This window comes from Nomia melanderi, chromosome 4, assembly GCF_051020985.1.
Source record: "Nomia melanderi isolate GNS246 chromosome 4, iyNomMela1, whole genome shotgun sequence".
NCBI lineage: Eukaryota > Metazoa > Arthropoda > Insecta > Hymenoptera > Halictidae > Nomia > Nomia melanderi.
Genome location: NC_135002.1, coordinates 18685282 through 18702564, shown reverse-complemented (window position 1 = coordinate 18702564; position 17283 = coordinate 18685282). Strand labels below are relative to the sequence as shown.

Sequence of the window (17283 nt, the reverse complement as noted above, 5' to 3'; positions counted from 1 at the left end):
CTACTTCGTAAATCTTGTATTATTATTCATACAACTAGTATATTATTATAAAATAAGTCATTATATAATAAGTATTATTAAGTAATAAGTAATGTATCCAAATGTTTGTGATTGCTAATGACTTTACCGTTAATGTGACCACCTTAAACTAAACTCAAATAAAAAAAAATATTCGTTCATCCCAAAGGACGAAGAATAAAAAGTGTATGCAAATGACAGGATGTCACGAGCTTCTTTGATATCTCGTCACGTGCTACGTAGTTGTTTAAAATCAGCCTTTCGACCCGGATAAGGCACGTGTTGTAATTATTAAGCGGATCTTTGACACGCTTTTAAATATTTTTAGATTGGGATTCCGGTATCGATCATCGAATCCTGAAGTCGTTGGAGACCAGTGGCGCGATCAACGCGGAATAACAATTGCCCCCGAGGAGGACGTTCCACAACATTTTTCGAGGGATTTATGAGTCACGTTTCATGCGGTTGCACCGCGAAGCCCTTCACTCTAAAAGTTCTATGCCCATAAAATTCTAATCGAACCAATGATGAGTCACGAAAAACGGAATTGCATTCCGTTTTGCAAAATATTCCACTTCATTTTAACGTGATCTGCATTATTAAAAATTTATCTGAGAAACTAATGAAAATTTGAAGTCTGATGTTTTATATTTTATAAGAATAGTCTTATTCGTGAAATGATTGAAAAACTGATGTACACGTGGGAAATATTTAAGGTTAATATTATAGAACTAAATTCTATATAGAATGAATACATTCTGAAATGTAAATATCGGCATAAAATAATCTGTTTCTGTGAATTCTAATGTAAAAACATGTTTAATAGGAAAGGCAGTAGTAATGTACTTCGTACATCTTTCAATATAAATAATGTATTACACCCTGTGTTGCTTGTACTTAAGAACACATAATATGTTTCAAGCAATAGTTTCAGTGACCTCAACTGAAGAAATTAATTTTGTTAATTCAAACATGTTGTATGAACTAACTTATTCGCCATATAAGTTTTATTTACTTTTTAAAATAATCGAATATATCAAAAAACGTAAGTAGTCATAATTATACATAAACAGATTTCTAAATTATCGTTCATAATCTAAGAATAATTAAAAATATACATACAGAGAAAATATTAAGTAACAAGATGTTTTCTCCTTTTTGTTAATATAAATCTTTCTGTTAATGAAAACTTGGTATAATACAGTAAAATTAGTGAATAACAATGGTTTTATATAATTATACAGTTTATCTAAGCGTAAATAAATTACACTTACATTTTTGTTTAGAATATTGCTCGACTGGGAAATCCTGAAAATCTTTATGTATATAATAAATTCGTAATTGGTTTGAAATATCCTTAAAATAAAAAATACTGTATATTATTGTGTGAACATTCGCACTTTCTTTTTATTCCATCATTCTGTTCTAGAAACTTAAATAGAGATTAGTATCTCTTGAATAATTGGAGACACTAACCCGTTTATACCTGCAATAAAGAAAACCAATCGCTGTTTGTAGGATTATGCAATCCCGAGCGATTTATCCAGTGTTATTTTCTTTTAGCAGCAGGAAAGTGTAGGCGGATAAATTCCAGGGAAACGTCTGTTGCGACCGCTTCAACAGCAGTTGCGGTCCGCGTGAATGTAAAACAAAGATCATTTTGTGATAGCGGACACATACCTCGCGCGGAATGAACCGTAAAAACCTCGTAAAATCGTCTTTCAAGTTACGTTCTTGTGTCAGTCCGCACATTCGCAGCCACGGGATTTTCTTTCCTCTTGGCTATAGATTCTTCTTACGTTTCCGTTTTTCTTCCGGCATTCTTGCAAATTACCTTACGTCCGAGCAATTTTTTTCAGTGGAATGTTTCATAGGCGTGCAAGTGAGAAAGTTACGGTCTCTATATGGAGTATAAGAACAATTATTTCTTACGGTATTTTCTAAAAAATTTTACTTTTAGATTAACGGGCACTTGGATTAAATTACATGATTAATGTTTATACAGTAGTAGAAGGAATTACATGTAGAAGTATGTTTGCAGTTAAATTTCAATGTTTATTGGCTGAAAACAACATTTTCTTGTAATTTATGTGAATCATATAATACTCATATTTGTTAAATTCACTGATAGTTTTCCTATTGCGTGATTGACTTGAGATTATGAAGCAAAAGCTTAATATTGTTCTCGAACTATTACCGCATTGTATAATCCTAGTTTTATTGTTATACATTTTTCAGGAAACAACAAAATCCTTAGCGAGAGATCCCTATTGCCCCTGTACCACTCTTATATCGTATAACTTTTTTTCCATTCTCAAAATTCAATAGTAACAGATGCATTTATGCTTTGTTCGCTCAGAACATCCAAAGGTCGACTCTCGATAGTAAAATATGAAATTAGCATTGACATTTCGTAAACTATGGAACGGGTAACGATAATGTTATTCGATATCAAGCAAATATCAATATCTTCGTAACGCGTGTAGTATTAATATCAGTCTGGTAGCATTTCAAGAAGTATCGGTATTGGAAATTGATAGGTACTAAGTGTTTTATGTTTCGATAGCCTTCAATACTATCTTATTACCAAATTATTTATATATATAAATAATTAATATTAAATTGGTATTATTTTGATCACTAAATATAGCAAAAAACTGTAACACTCAGTAATGAAACACTTAACTAGTAATAGAAAACAATGACGTTAATAGTTGAACATTAAGTAACAATTTGTCATTGATTGCGAAGCATCATTGTGTTTGGTAGTACATTAAATGTTTTGAAATACGAGTTAAATCTTATTACAGATAGGCCAAACAAGTTTTATTTTTTCATGATTTATCATTGAATATATTTCTTGTTCACTATTCAAAAGCAATTTGCCACAAATTTATTTTCTTCTTAGAATAGTTATTATTTTTCTATCGAAATATGTGGGTTCTTAATTGAAAATCCTAAACATGTTCCAAATGATTATAGAAACGCCACCAAACAAGATAGTGACATTTTGATACAATAATTTACCATTTTAAGTATTGTAATTGAAATATCTTCGAGTAACAAAGATATATTGTTTACATTTTATTATATACGTTGCAATGACAGCAACACATCTTTTCAACGGGAGAAAGATTTTATTGAAACGCGAAAACATGTCTGCGAGTGGAAAGAAAACATTGACGTTGGCATAATGCGGTGTATTTTCGGTATAATGCCACGGGGCGCGGGTGAACCGCGAAAATGATGCGATAGTGAAAAATAAATCCTTGCTCTGCATGCCATTCAACGCGCAATTTTAAACGTTGCAACACTGACACAAATACTGCACCACTTCATCCGTGGAAAAACATGGGCGTCTACAAAAGTGGATGCTCAGTCTGCGTTCGCTGTTCGCGAGTATATGATTCCATTTGACTGTAACGATTCCTTTGATAAGTCAAGCAGAGAGCGCAGCAAGTGTCCAGGACTTTATTAACGTTAATTAAATGCATTTTACTTTATATTTTAGTATTGTACAATGCGAGAGTTTTGTTTGCAAATTGAATTCTATCGTTTACTTGTATTGCTTATACGTTTATTTAAAAAGAGTAACTTTATATACTGTGCCATGCAATTTCTTTTATTTATTTTTAAAGTGGAACCGCATTAACCTGTGAAAATTTGATATCTACACTGTAATAAGAAATTAAATAATTCCGAAATTAAAATTGCGATGTTACGCCAATTCAAAATATACACAAAATATTCAAAGTCGATGAAAAGAATTCATAGATACAGCAATTGTTCATTTTCATTTCATGTTTTAAACATTGCATTTCAGCCATCAATTATTTTTTAATCCTTTCTTCGAATAGTCACTGCTTTATTTCATATGTAATTAAACGAGGAACCATGTTTATTCATGAGTTTGGGTTATACAAAATAGAAGAAGGGATATACAAAGTATTTCTTTGATTAAATTCGTTTCGGGAACAATAGCTTCGCCACTTTTAGTTTCCATGGTGCCAGCTCTTTTCGAAATAAGAGAAAGAAATAGCAAATGTAAGTTGATACAATGGAGTATTAATGAATTCAACCCCAATCTTATGATTAAAATCCTTCTCTTTCTTCCGTGCCTTTAATTCTTTTCCATATCTCAGTGAGTGTGCTTTCCGCGCACTGAAATTGTTAAAAAGGCAAAAGAACCACTTCTCCTTTGCAACAGCACATACGCTATTCTAATCTAGCGGAGTGCATTGAATGAGGATATCTTGACGTTCAACTCGCCAGTTGCTGCAGATGAAGAGCATATTTTTACTGAAAATTTATTCATCTCTTCCGTTTGCAATAAAAAGAAAGATTAATTGCATTCTGTAACCACTTTTCCCGCATATTCTTACAACCGCAGCCGTTGCGATTTAATGAAAACAAACCAGCATTACATTTATGTTTTTTCAATACACCAGTGTACTGTTTTTCACAGTTGCATCGAGTTTTCGTGTTTTACTTTTAATTGACTTTCATCCAATCAGGGGAAATAAATTTGTATGGAAATATTTTCGATCATGCTCTATTTAAGTATATATGTAATAATAGCAGTTAATCAATTAGACGTTAGGGAGATTAGAAGTAGATTAGACGAACGAGTTTAAAATTATACAGAATACTTCTAAAATACACTATGAACTTTTGCATAACTTCTTCTTTAAGACAATGGGAAAAGGTTCTCATGAAAGATAGTTTCATTTAAAAACGTCTCAGTGTTCAAACATTTTATAGTTTTATTTCTAAGTTGAAAGGAACAATTTTATTTGATAACCCTGCCAGTTAAGAAAAAATGCTAAAAGTTAATACTTATTCTCTTCGCTTTAACAATTTATCGTAATTATTGTACCTACTTTCAATTTAGTTCAGCTTAACTCTTAATTTGTTTCAATTATTAAAATTATTAATATCTCTCAAAAATTTGCAAATTTATATACGAAAACTAGAATTATACGAAATTTTATTTTTCCGTTGAATGTATTTGTACATTATATTTTGTAGACGAAACCAAGTCCAGATTATTTTTTCCTGTATTCTTATCGCCTAATATTTATCGTGTTAACCACTTTTTGAAAATAATTCAAAGACAAGCCATTAAAAGTTTACTTAATGCTTGAAAGTACAGTATGGCTACGTGAGTATTACTGTACCATGAAATAAACATGGGACAAAAGAGATTGAGACCATCCAGATACAAGATCTCAAAAGGCTAATAGGAAAGTTGTGTTGCTGAAACGATGGCTCGGTAAAGTACCGATTATCGGAATGGAGCTTATCCGAAATTTCCATTATGCGAAAATCTGTTTATGCATGGAGGGGACGCTTTGGAATTAGCACTATGCCGACGTAAAACTTTCTCGCTTAATATGGCCATCAAGGAAACAAGCATAATTTACGAAAAATTTATCTTTATCTGACATAAAATAAATGACACTTACCTTGCGACAAATATTGTATCAAGAATAATAGGAATAAACAACAGATTTTTTATACTACTGTTTGTAACGTTTTAATCAGATTATTTTAACCACAAAATTAAATATAACATTAGCTACACTACAGTATTATTAACTTAAATAATTTCTTACCATTGTACCGTAATACTTATTTACATTTCTTAGACGTTTAACGCTAGAATAATCCTTATAAAAATTGTACAAATAGATTCTTTTCGATTTCGTCATATATCAGTTACAGCGCTGAGGTGAAACTATTTATCTTTCAAATCATTTCAAATATCTAACGCTTTTCAGATATCAATAATTACGAAATAAGAAAACTGAAACCCATCATTTGGACGGATAGGGTTCTAGTGTTAAATTATAATTCCAAAATAATAAATCATTCTCCCACATGAAAATATCTGCTCAAATATTGCGAGCAAGCCGATCATTCATTCTATAGATGAATATTTCCAACTTCCACGATACGAACACGCACGAGAAACGAATTGAGTTAGAAAGGGTTAACGCCACTGTAATAAGTCCCGGCACACGTATGAATATTCTTCTAATCAAGTTAAAGTGGACGTCGTCTGGTAATAGCCATTTCGTCGAGATAGCAGTCGAAGAACGATGTGTGCGGGCGCGTTGTCCCAAGAATCACGTGACATCCGGCGACCGAAACGAGATGGCTCACCCACCTTCATTATCATGTGCGTAACGTTCAATGGGAAAACGTTCCTGTACACGCCCACGCGCACACTAGTCCTGCGCGACGCGCGTTACGCCGAGATGCGCGAATAAAACGAGCCATTTCGTCGCGGGTAAAGTTAATTCTGCCGATATCAGGATCGTCCTTTCTTCGTCTAACTAGGAAACCGACGCAGAAACGTTACAACGGCTGCAACAGCACGCCCGTTGCCGCGTACGTCGCCCACACGGCGCTCAACCGCGGCCTGGCCTCTCCTACTGGCCACCGCCGAATCGATGGCTATCGAGGCATACTAATTGGACTCGGTTTGGAAGGACCGGATGGGCTATGATTCATGAAAGAAATGACAAACTGCCCCCTTAGTCAGTCCGCTGCGAATAGTTCGTGGAAACGGCTCGTAATTTGCGAGGTTGGACGTGTGACGCGTGGTAATTGAATTTAAATGTTCGTTACAAGGAAATGTCCTGTCCGAAATTGAAAATCGGAGATAATGAATGCATTGTCATTAATATTCTGTGTTCGTAATGTACATATCATTGGTTGTGTACGTCGTCGGAGTCTTCATATTTTAGGTATGTGCGTAACATGGTGTGAAATAAATATCAAATTTCAGTAGTTTAATTATTATTGGCAGTAGGTTTATGGATATTTCTTGTACAGTTTATTCTATTGGTCTTAGAGATCTTGATGTTCGCTCATTTAGATTTTGGGAATTAGGGGTTTAAAGATTGGCGATTAAAGTACACATAAACAGTTACTGTTTTTCAATATGTTATTTAATATCACCGATTCCTTGAATACTAAATGGATCTTCTTTTAAACTACTCTTTCTTCTCTTGTAGTTATGGTATATATTCTACACAAATTACAAACAACATAATATAATAATTTTTTAGATATTCATAAATAATTTGTTATTGCAATGTTTTAACCTGTAACTTATTCTAGGTACTATTATAAATATAGACTATTTTATAGAGAAAGGCGTATAAATGTTGGCTCACGTTCACGAGTTTATGTATATTGCATTACGCAAAACAATACGAATACTAGATATGTAAACAGATAAGCAAAGGAGAAGGCGCCACTTACTGACAGAGCAGTGCATATTATATAATAAGCGTAATCAACAATATTCGTTCTCACACTAATATCTCTATTTTCTATCGTAACCTACAATTTAACCTGAAAGCGGCTGCGAAAGAAATTATAGGGCAACTGGTTGCTCCCAAGAGAGCGCCTTGTTTGTTATGTACAAATTTTAAATCTATATTAATATAATTTTGTACATAATAATACATTACAATAACTATTATTATTTTTGAATATATTTCCTTAATTATTAACACTATTATTAGTCATTTTGAATGCAGCTTTATTTAATTAATGAAAGAATGACACCAAAAGCAAAGAAAAACGGATATGAAAATAACAAATTTAGCTTTTTGGCAATTATTGTAACACAATTAATTTTTAAAAGATCAGCAATGTTCTTTTTGAACTTCGGTACACATATATATATATTTCTGAAAAGGAGCATTGTTCATGAAAAGATGCCAGTCCATAAAGGAACAAATGAGGGTCTTTATTAAATGAGGATGCTTTAAGTAAAGTCGATCATCACTGTAATCATCATTCGTCGGAGTGACGTCCGTATTTCATTAAATCTTATCTTATAAGGAAGAAACACGTCGCCAAGATAAGACATATGGGAAGCGAGGCAAGCTCGAATCATAGGGTGCAGCCAGACTAATATAATAAACAATTGCCTTAACGAGGCAACAATGGAGTCGCAATATTGGTTGTGGTTCCTTCCTAACGATAACTGACAGCGGTTTTATGAACACTCTTACACACATAGAACTTCGAAGCTGAGATTCACTTGCAGGAAGTGGAGACTGTTTTCAGTCAATTTTATGGTATATCCCGAAACAGAAGATGGAAGAGTTAATAAAAAATTATGTAAATTAATATTATAAATAATATTGCATACTACAGTAGGTTAAAAATTGCTTCTATGTAATGGAAATACCTTTGCCATATGAGAACTTACAACATACATAGATGTTCAATGTATTTTTGTATAATGAATTATCTTTTTCTAAAAAGGGAGAAAGTTTTTTTCCACAAAGGGAACACCTTTTTCTAATTCTATTATAAGTCATAAAACAGTGTGCATTAAATTATTATGTTATTTGTATATAGTTGATGGTAACACAAGTAAGTAATAAGAATAATCGCGTAGATAGTAAGGTCATGAAGTACGAGTAAATTATAAAAATAAAACAGTAATGTGTGATACGCGATAAATAATTCAACAGAAATATATCACTACAAAGAAATTACATAAAAGATTTGTAGAAAAATAATGTAGATGCTCAAAAATATAAACACTAAAGACTCCTTAAAGTAAAGAAAAATATTCAATAGCCGTATAAATTTTACTTCTGTGTCTGTTAATAATGAAAACGAAAGGTCGTGTCTATATATAAATATTTCTAGCATTATATTATTACCTATTAAAAGTAACAAGTCATTTTTTAACTTAGGAACCTCATATAAGTTTTATGGTTACTATAAACTGCACTAAATTAAATGTAGCCAAAGACTGCACAATCAAAAGGAAAAAGTGAATATGATATTTATTCTCAAATGTTATTCTCAATTGTCAAACAATTTGACATAAACGCAGCACTATCAGCTTAATTGATTTGTAAATTTTGAACGTTGGTCGCATTTAGTACGTGCACAATTATCACGATCGTCCAATTTCCCACGAACTATTATCCTACTTGGAACTGCCACAGGCTGTTGTTGCGAATGATGCGTTGAGAGAAATCCGTAGTATCATAACTTGTACACTGACCACGCGTTATTCTCTGTAAATCAGTTTACTTGTTATGATGCGAGTGCGAATGCATCCCGAATGACGGTACCTTGTGTACACACGCTTTGTACAAACATGTTCGCTTTTCGTTTTTCTGATTGTCATTATTTAACGTTCCATTCCCCGTCTTTCGTCATAAAGCATTTCTAATGGAAACTGCAGTACGTATAGGGCAAAGGTACTTAATATGGAAACCATAATATTTGGGAAACACTTCATTAGTCATAGAAAACAATGACATTAATAGTTGAACATCAATTAACAATTCGTCATTGATTGCGAAGCATCATTGTGTTTAGTAGTACGTTAAACGTTTTGAAATACGAGGTGAATCTTATTACAGATAGACCAAACAAATTTTATTTCTTCATGATTTATCATTGACATATTTATTGTTCACCATTCAAAAGCAACTTGCTGCAAATTTATTTTCTTCTTAGAATAGTTATTAATTTTCTATCGGAATATGTGGATTCCTAATCGAAAATCCTAAACATGTTCTATGTTGCATATTAAATTTTATAATTGATATATCATACATACACATAATATCAATTTAATATTTATACTAAATACGTGCCCTATTACACCTACAAAACAATGAAAAGATTAAGATTATTAATCGATAGTTATTTGAAATAACTTGTGTCCCTTTATCGAAATAATTTTCAATGTTATTAATCAAGATCGTTATAAAGTGATAAATATTTAATAAGAATAATACTAATTACTAAATTATAAGGCTTATAGAATTTGCAATATAATAAAACAAACAATTATTTACCTTTATCTACTTTTATTCTATTTTATGAACCGTGCATATTAGAAATAAAACCAAACTTTTGAACGATGGTGTACATGAAAGCAGACAGGTGCCTATAGTTTGACATTTTCCAGGAGAAAGTTCTATACATCATTGAATAAGCAACAAAGAGGCTGTCAGGCACGTACATGTTCAATCACCGTCGTTTCCTGCTAGAATTGATTATTAATTGCCGGCACGTGTGACGCGTGCATCCATTTTGTATCCCAGACGATGGCGCGAGGACATTGCGGGCATTTCGGCACCTGATAAAGTTATGCCCTGTCCATCGGTTACTAATTACCGATTGATTGACTCCCCCTCCTTTCCTTCCGATCACGAGGACAAATCCGTCCAACGATTATTTCAGTCTTCCTATAACCATCGATGTTCTCATTCGAAGGAATTCCAAATGACGGTTTAAATTAGCAGGAACTAAATCTGTTTAACCAGTGAATCATTTTACTGCGTTTAAATTGATTTATTTGAACACAATGATTACTGTATTGTTGGTTGTATTTGTATTTTACTAGTTTATCAAATCATTTATACGAGTATTATATGTAATATTTTTTTATTACTGTATGGATCGAATTGTTTGAAATTGTCATGGAAACAGGTATCAAAGAATCCTTAAATATAATTATAATTCGTTTTTCACTTTAATAAAGTCTTTCTGCATTATATTTACATCTTTATTTGGAATACTCTACATTTGTTTGATGATAAAATAATATTATTAATACCTCTTATATTACTTAAGAAATTATTGTATTTTCTTGCATTTTACTTCGTAATTTAATGCTTCTATATATTGAAACGTATGTTTGCAATTAAACTCATTCTTTATGTAATTTGTACTGTATTTCCTTATTTTTACTGTGTATATAATATTATTTCATTTTCCTGCATCATAATCCAATAGAATTCAAAACTGTTTCTTTGACAATAATGCATCATCATTTTAAATAAATGAAATCAAACCTTTTTGTAGCAAGCCACTATCTACATTATTTAAAATATTTCTTTACTATATTTTAGATAACTTTAATGCTTTGACAGAAGTCGTGTATCATTTACTGAAAGCAATATCTATGACACATACGAAAAATATGATAATAACCTTTAAAAATTTAGTCATCTCGATGGATAAGCGCAACCCGTCAATTTATGCTCGCTTAATGCACCTGAAATATAATAATTATTTTTACTTTTGTTGCCGAGCATATTCTCTTTTGAAGAGCGTTAAATCGTCCTGACTTTTAATATCGCGGCTAAATGGGCGAACAGCGTTAAAAGGGATAAAAGTAGATCTATTCAGCAAACAGCTGTAGAACGTTAAATTCAATTTTGATTGCGTTAGCAAACTTTCTACGTTCTACAACTTCTTTAATTTAAACACCTAAAGCATAAGGATATATTCAAAATGTTTTAAATGTTTCGTAATTGAATTTATGTTACCCTCGAAATGTAATAATACAGAAACCCCGAATGGTGAATCTGAAAAAGATTTTTCTTAAAAGGTATAAATCGATTAAACAGATAAATAAAAGTTCTTTGTTCATAATACTATTGAAAATGCCCATTCAATTCAATAAAAATCTACTTCACTAAGGTAAAGTGATTAATGCCCCTTTAATATTATACACGGTGATGCAACAGAAAGCTCAGAACTTAACAAATTTAAAGTTTAATTATTAACACACATAAAGTTTTCTTATAATAATCCTTAAATAATCCTCATCGAAAAATTCTTCGCGTTCAACAGGTCAGTGAACGATTTAAGAAAAATGTACACAAACAACTCGTGTTCAGTTAAAAGCATCAATATGATCATCATTAATTTGATTAACAAGTAAATTAATGAACATATTAATTCTTCTTCATACTGAATTTCGAGAATCAACTGAAAACGATTACATATTTCCAAAATACGAAAATCTACGAACGTACAATTTTCCAAGTACAAGTCAGAACTCACGTACTCAATTCAACCAGTTTCCGATTTTCGCAATTACTGCTACCTTAATCTGGTTCAGTAGTGCGAAACTTCAGTAATCATGTGAACCTTATTCGAAACGCAAATGCAACTGCAGTATAGGACGACGCGATCAGACGTAATCGAGAACATTGATCTGTGCCTCGAAGAGACCGGATAGAACTGTCCAACGACATGACTACATCAAACGGCTAACCGGCCGCCTATTAAACGTGGGCATGCATCATCCTGTAATTACATCGCAGTAATTTCACCGTGATTATAGACAGATGAAGGTATCCAGGGAAGGGCAGGCCGATTCTTGGATCGGCCGGTTATTAATCCTCCCACGCGTGGAAACGCCATTACGGTTTTCTTAAGTAGTTCACTGCATTATAAAGTAAAATCTGCATTCTTTATATAGGGTAACTGAGCAAAGACTGAGGCTTAAAATATCTGTTACGTATAGTTTATTCTTAAAACAACTTATTTGATAAACTCAGAAGTGCTTTTTTAATAAATCATGTATGTTCATTACTGTAATAGTAAAACCAATAGCGAAAAAAATAAGTGCAAGTAAAACTTTTACCTTGAACGAAAATCCATTTTGTTATAATATATGTCTTCTGAAACATATGTTTTCTTCCATTTACTTCGCACTGTAAGAGTTAAATAAATATATCGACACTAAAAAAGTTAATATTCATATATTTAATCAATTATACTGAATATCTTAAATTCAGAACGAAACTACTCTTGCAGTATTACCATACGCTGAGATTTGATATCTTATGCTTGTGGACCTAGTTTAGTTACTGGTTGTTTTGTTGTTCTTAACTTTATTATTCTACAAGTTTATTATTTACATACCCCCATGTAATTCTACATTTTATAAGTTTGTACCTGTTTGCTTATGCATCTACAGGATGCCCTAATGGATGAACCAATAATGGTTCACGTGAGGTAGGTCAGGACTAACAGTAGTACGTCAGAGAAACAGATACAGAGATCTAACTTTCGCACTGCTGTTAGCTAGCTTTAATTACTAATAACATGAAGACGAAGCAAAAATGATCTTGGTTTCTCGTCGCTCTTGATTTGGACTTATAGAATATTCATCTCACGTCAAATATCTACATTTAGAGAAATCAGTCGAACTATCTATAGATCAATCAATACACTGATCTATTAAGACTAAAACATATTCATGTAGCTCAATGCTGTTCTACTTACATAAGTACTTAGTACTTTAAATATTAGGTACTATCATTATTTTTAAAACTGAAGACACTTCGATGTATAAATAATAACTCAGTAACTTCATTTATATAGTATTTCGATGCCTAAATAATTCAGTTTCACTATCATTAATTAGCAAACAGTTTAACACACCGTATTATACTGCTTTATTATTGATACATATAAATACTCTTTATTAACATTCTATAAGAAATTTATATGCCCCAGTAAATTTCCATCGCGATCAGCAGCGTGCTTTATAATTAAACCTCTTCAGAGCTGAATTTCTTTTTAGAACAGACAAAACTGATGTCCGTTTTCGTTTGAGTGCAATTTATTTTGTTTAAATTGATACAAATTGAACAATACGAAAATGGACGAAGACAGTTATGATAAACATAAGAGAAATGGCGAGTGTCCGTTCGATGGACTTCTAATGTAACAAGATCAAATGTTAGAGAATTTCAGGTAGGAAACTAAAATGAAATGTACACATATGTGTCAGTACTCTTGAAAAGGTTAAGTATAAAAGAATTATCTTAATTACGGTCTTCTTACACAATGCATTGTAATTTCTAATAAACTATTAATGACCTTTTAAGCTATAAATCTCGTCGGATTAGTGCCCCAGTAAATGCCTTGAGTGTGTTCGATATACCGAGAAGTTTATTAGCACGGCGTAAACTTCCTGCAAACTCTGAACCGTTAGGGATAATCTTCAATTTATCGTAAATGATATTGTCGTAGTGCAGTATATTGATTAAGGTCGAAGATCTCTCGGCAAGCTGTTGTGCCGGGAACGGATAATGATTGCGCATCTCGGGTAAACTGATTACATCGTCACACAATGAAGACTCTTTGGATGAAGTTGAAGGAGGTGACAGCAGGTTCTTCTTAAACGTGAACCGGAAATTCTGCTGAAGATTGAAACCTCGCGTTTCATAACAATTAATTTCTTTTAGTCATGTTACAGTTAAGTAACGTTAAATTATTTCTAGCTCGTGAAATCGTTTAATTCCATTCGATACGTTGAGTTCAGATTGATAAACAAAGTTATAATAACAAATAATGATACATACTAATGTATCTGTCATACTAGTCTGTCTATCGAGTATTCGCTGTGACATAATGGAAACAATAATAGAAACAAAGGTTTCTCTAGTAATTAATGTATGTCTAACTTCTTGGAAAATATAACCAGTAATTTGGTAGACCATAATAATTTAAATATTTAATGACTTGGATACATGGAAGAAATCGAATAAATTTTATTGCGATAACTCGTTCATTATGTGTTATACGAAAAAGAAATTATTTTAAATGAAAGTTATAAAATTTCATGAGAGATTTAAGTGATTTATTTCATTGGTGAATGTAAAGAATATGACATTTTGTCTTTATAGAGTAATAGAGGCTAACAAAATTTTAATAGAAATCGTTTTTCCATATAAAAGATAAATATGTAAACAAAACAGACAATAATTGTTTATAAAGTTTCATAACAACTAATGTGTAACACTTGACTAATATTATTTGGGCGTTTCACGGTATTGCAAAGTGAACAGAGAATCATTTTAGTCAGATTAGTGAATTTCGCATACTGAAGTCCGTGTATTACAGGATTTGATTATCTTAAGAATTCTATAACCTTAATAAATTCACATACACCCGAGAAATTTGTCGTGATATCATCATGATTCAGCTAAATTTACGATTCACTTTTGGCACTCAGTTTTCGCGAAGATTGGAAGTTTTTCTCGTCACGCCAAGTAAAAAGCAACACGAGGAAACGAGGAAAAGCAAGAAAGGAAAGAAAGAGTAACTACGAGCAGGCGTTGAAGAGATTTATCGCCTGGTCCTCAAGATATGGAAGGTAGAGAAACTTATTTATGGACTGTGTACGAGAACAAAATCAATATCGAGAAGATAAAACGCATGTAGGAACTAACGTGTTCTCAGCACTTGAATTTTACGCGATTTACGTTAGAAAGTATATCGATCATCTAATTGTTTCTTAATTATCATGTACAAAAGTGTCAAGGGAAAAAAGGAAACTCCCTCATGTATCGTAAGAAGGTTACAAGGTTCAAAAGATTGCATTGCATTTTTACTTGTACATTTTATTTTTCACATAAATTACACGGTTACTGTATTTTCAAAGTAACATTCGTCTGAACATATAGCAATTGTTAAATAATACACAAATTCACAGAAAATATTGAAATTCATTTTCAAAAGATTGTACCACTATAATGATAAATTACAAAAAGACTGTAAGAAAACTCGCATGCATTGCATATAAAGAAACACTCGGTTACACGATGAAAAACTTTTTAAATTCAACGTATCTTCAATTCAAAGTATTCCTATTTCATTAATAATGTTCATATTTACATTGACATTCACGGTCTACATATAACCATAATATTTGTATGATATTTCCAAATACGACTCGGAAGCATTTTCTCCATCAGCATAATATACAATTTTTCACCTGACCATTGGCTCGTTCACCGAAATAACGACATCAACTCACGAACACGGGAACAGAAAAGAAAGGACAGGAGTCGCACGTGCCTCACGGCCCGTCAGAACCTCACCCCAGCAACAACATATACAACACTCGCTACGCAACCGACGTGTTAATCGTCCCATCCCTTTGACGTGTGACAATCCACATATCAGGGCATTTAGCATGCGACTCTGTATCGGAGTTAAGGATATCTGGGGCAAACCCAGCACGTCGGTAATGTTCCGCATCAAGCATTCGCGATGATCCCCGTGCGCGCACGGATAACGATCCACGTTTCCTCGTTATCTCCGTTCGTTTCCTTTTTATCCGGTCTAGCCAATTCAACCTTAAACTCTTGCGTGCAGCTTTGACCTCTCCGAGATTCCTCCGACGTTCCGTGCTTCTCAGAGCGAAAGGGTAAACTTCAGGGACGAAACTTCCGGAAGTCGGACTAGCTGAGTACACTGCAAGCTCCGAGCAAATGCTCGACGGCTTTATCGGGAATCCGGCAAGTTGGAAAGGGACGAGACGTATCGTGAGAGTATTCGACTTTCTCTCCGCCACACCCCGCAGCCGCTACCCTCCGTTCATCTCCTTCTTAGTCTCTGCTGTTCACCCCATCCCATGGAAACCACCTTCAACCGGGTCTGAACGCAGTACGCTTCGAAACTCCTCAGACGACGGTCTCGATTGATTTTTGGTAGCAGTCTTATACTGAATTACGGAACGCCGCTTGTATCACGACTTATCGAATTTACGAGATCACGTTGCCCCATGAATGAACGGCCGGACGAGCAGAACCCTTCGCTCATGACTTCCCGATCGTTCCCGCGTCTTGCGATCGTTGTGTAGGTTGCGTTTCGTGTTCAATGAATCGACGTAATTATTAGGATAATTATATTTGTATAAAGGTTTTTGTTTATAAAATATGTGATATTTTTTATTAGTAGTTTGTCTCTATGTTTCTACAAATCAGATTTGGATATTTGATATGTTTGGAAGTGTTTATTGAAAAAATGGATGTTTATTATTAATATAAGGCTCATGTATATTAATACGTTGAACGCCGCACGATTTCATAGAGTAAGATACACAAAATGGGAAAAATATAATATCAAATCATTGTATTGAATTGCATTATTATTATTTTACACGTTCATCTAGCTGAATGTCACCGCATTATGTAGTATTATTTATAATATAGAAATTTTTTCAAATAATTAACGTTTAATTGAATGAATAAATAAACAATGTAAACGCTATATTTGTCTTTGTAGTTTATAGTACCATCCGGTTCTTACGAAACAAGTATATTACCCGTGTAATATTCAATATACTGCAAACCTAATTTCTGCAAGATTTTATTCAGTTTCTAGGAGAAGGAGAATTATCGCGTTCTTTATGTTTTATATTTATGTTGTAAAAAAATTTTACAATAAAGCTTTTGCGGACATTCAGTACATTTTGTACCTATTTTTAGATGTTAGGAGAGAAGTTATAAATATTAGAAGCATCAAAGATAAATTGGAACATCGCTCTAAAAAATAAGAGACGATAACTATAAATCTTCCAAATAAACTATTTAATAATCTCAATATAGACATTATAAAAATTCTTCAAGAAACATATGAAAATGGTTTGCACAATAATGAATGTGATTTATTAAG

General features: G+C 32.7%; 1 protein-coding gene and 1 long non-coding RNA gene across 5 annotated transcripts in view; both read right to left on the bottom strand.

Annotated features, from left to right (window-relative positions):
• The window catches only part of Ten-m (teneurin transmembrane protein Ten-m), an 887979-nt gene that overhangs the window by 752628 nt on the left and 118068 nt on the right, over positions 1–17283 (bottom strand). The gene's annotated exons all lie outside the window — the stretch shown is intronic.
• On the bottom strand, positions 10116–12016 carry LOC143174498 (uncharacterized). Its single transcript, XR_012998522.1, has 3 exons — positions 11873–12016; positions 11011–11074; positions 10116–10262 (listed from the first exon to the last, which is right to left on the bottom strand). It is a non-coding gene; the product is annotated as an uncharacterized LOC143174498 (long non-coding RNA).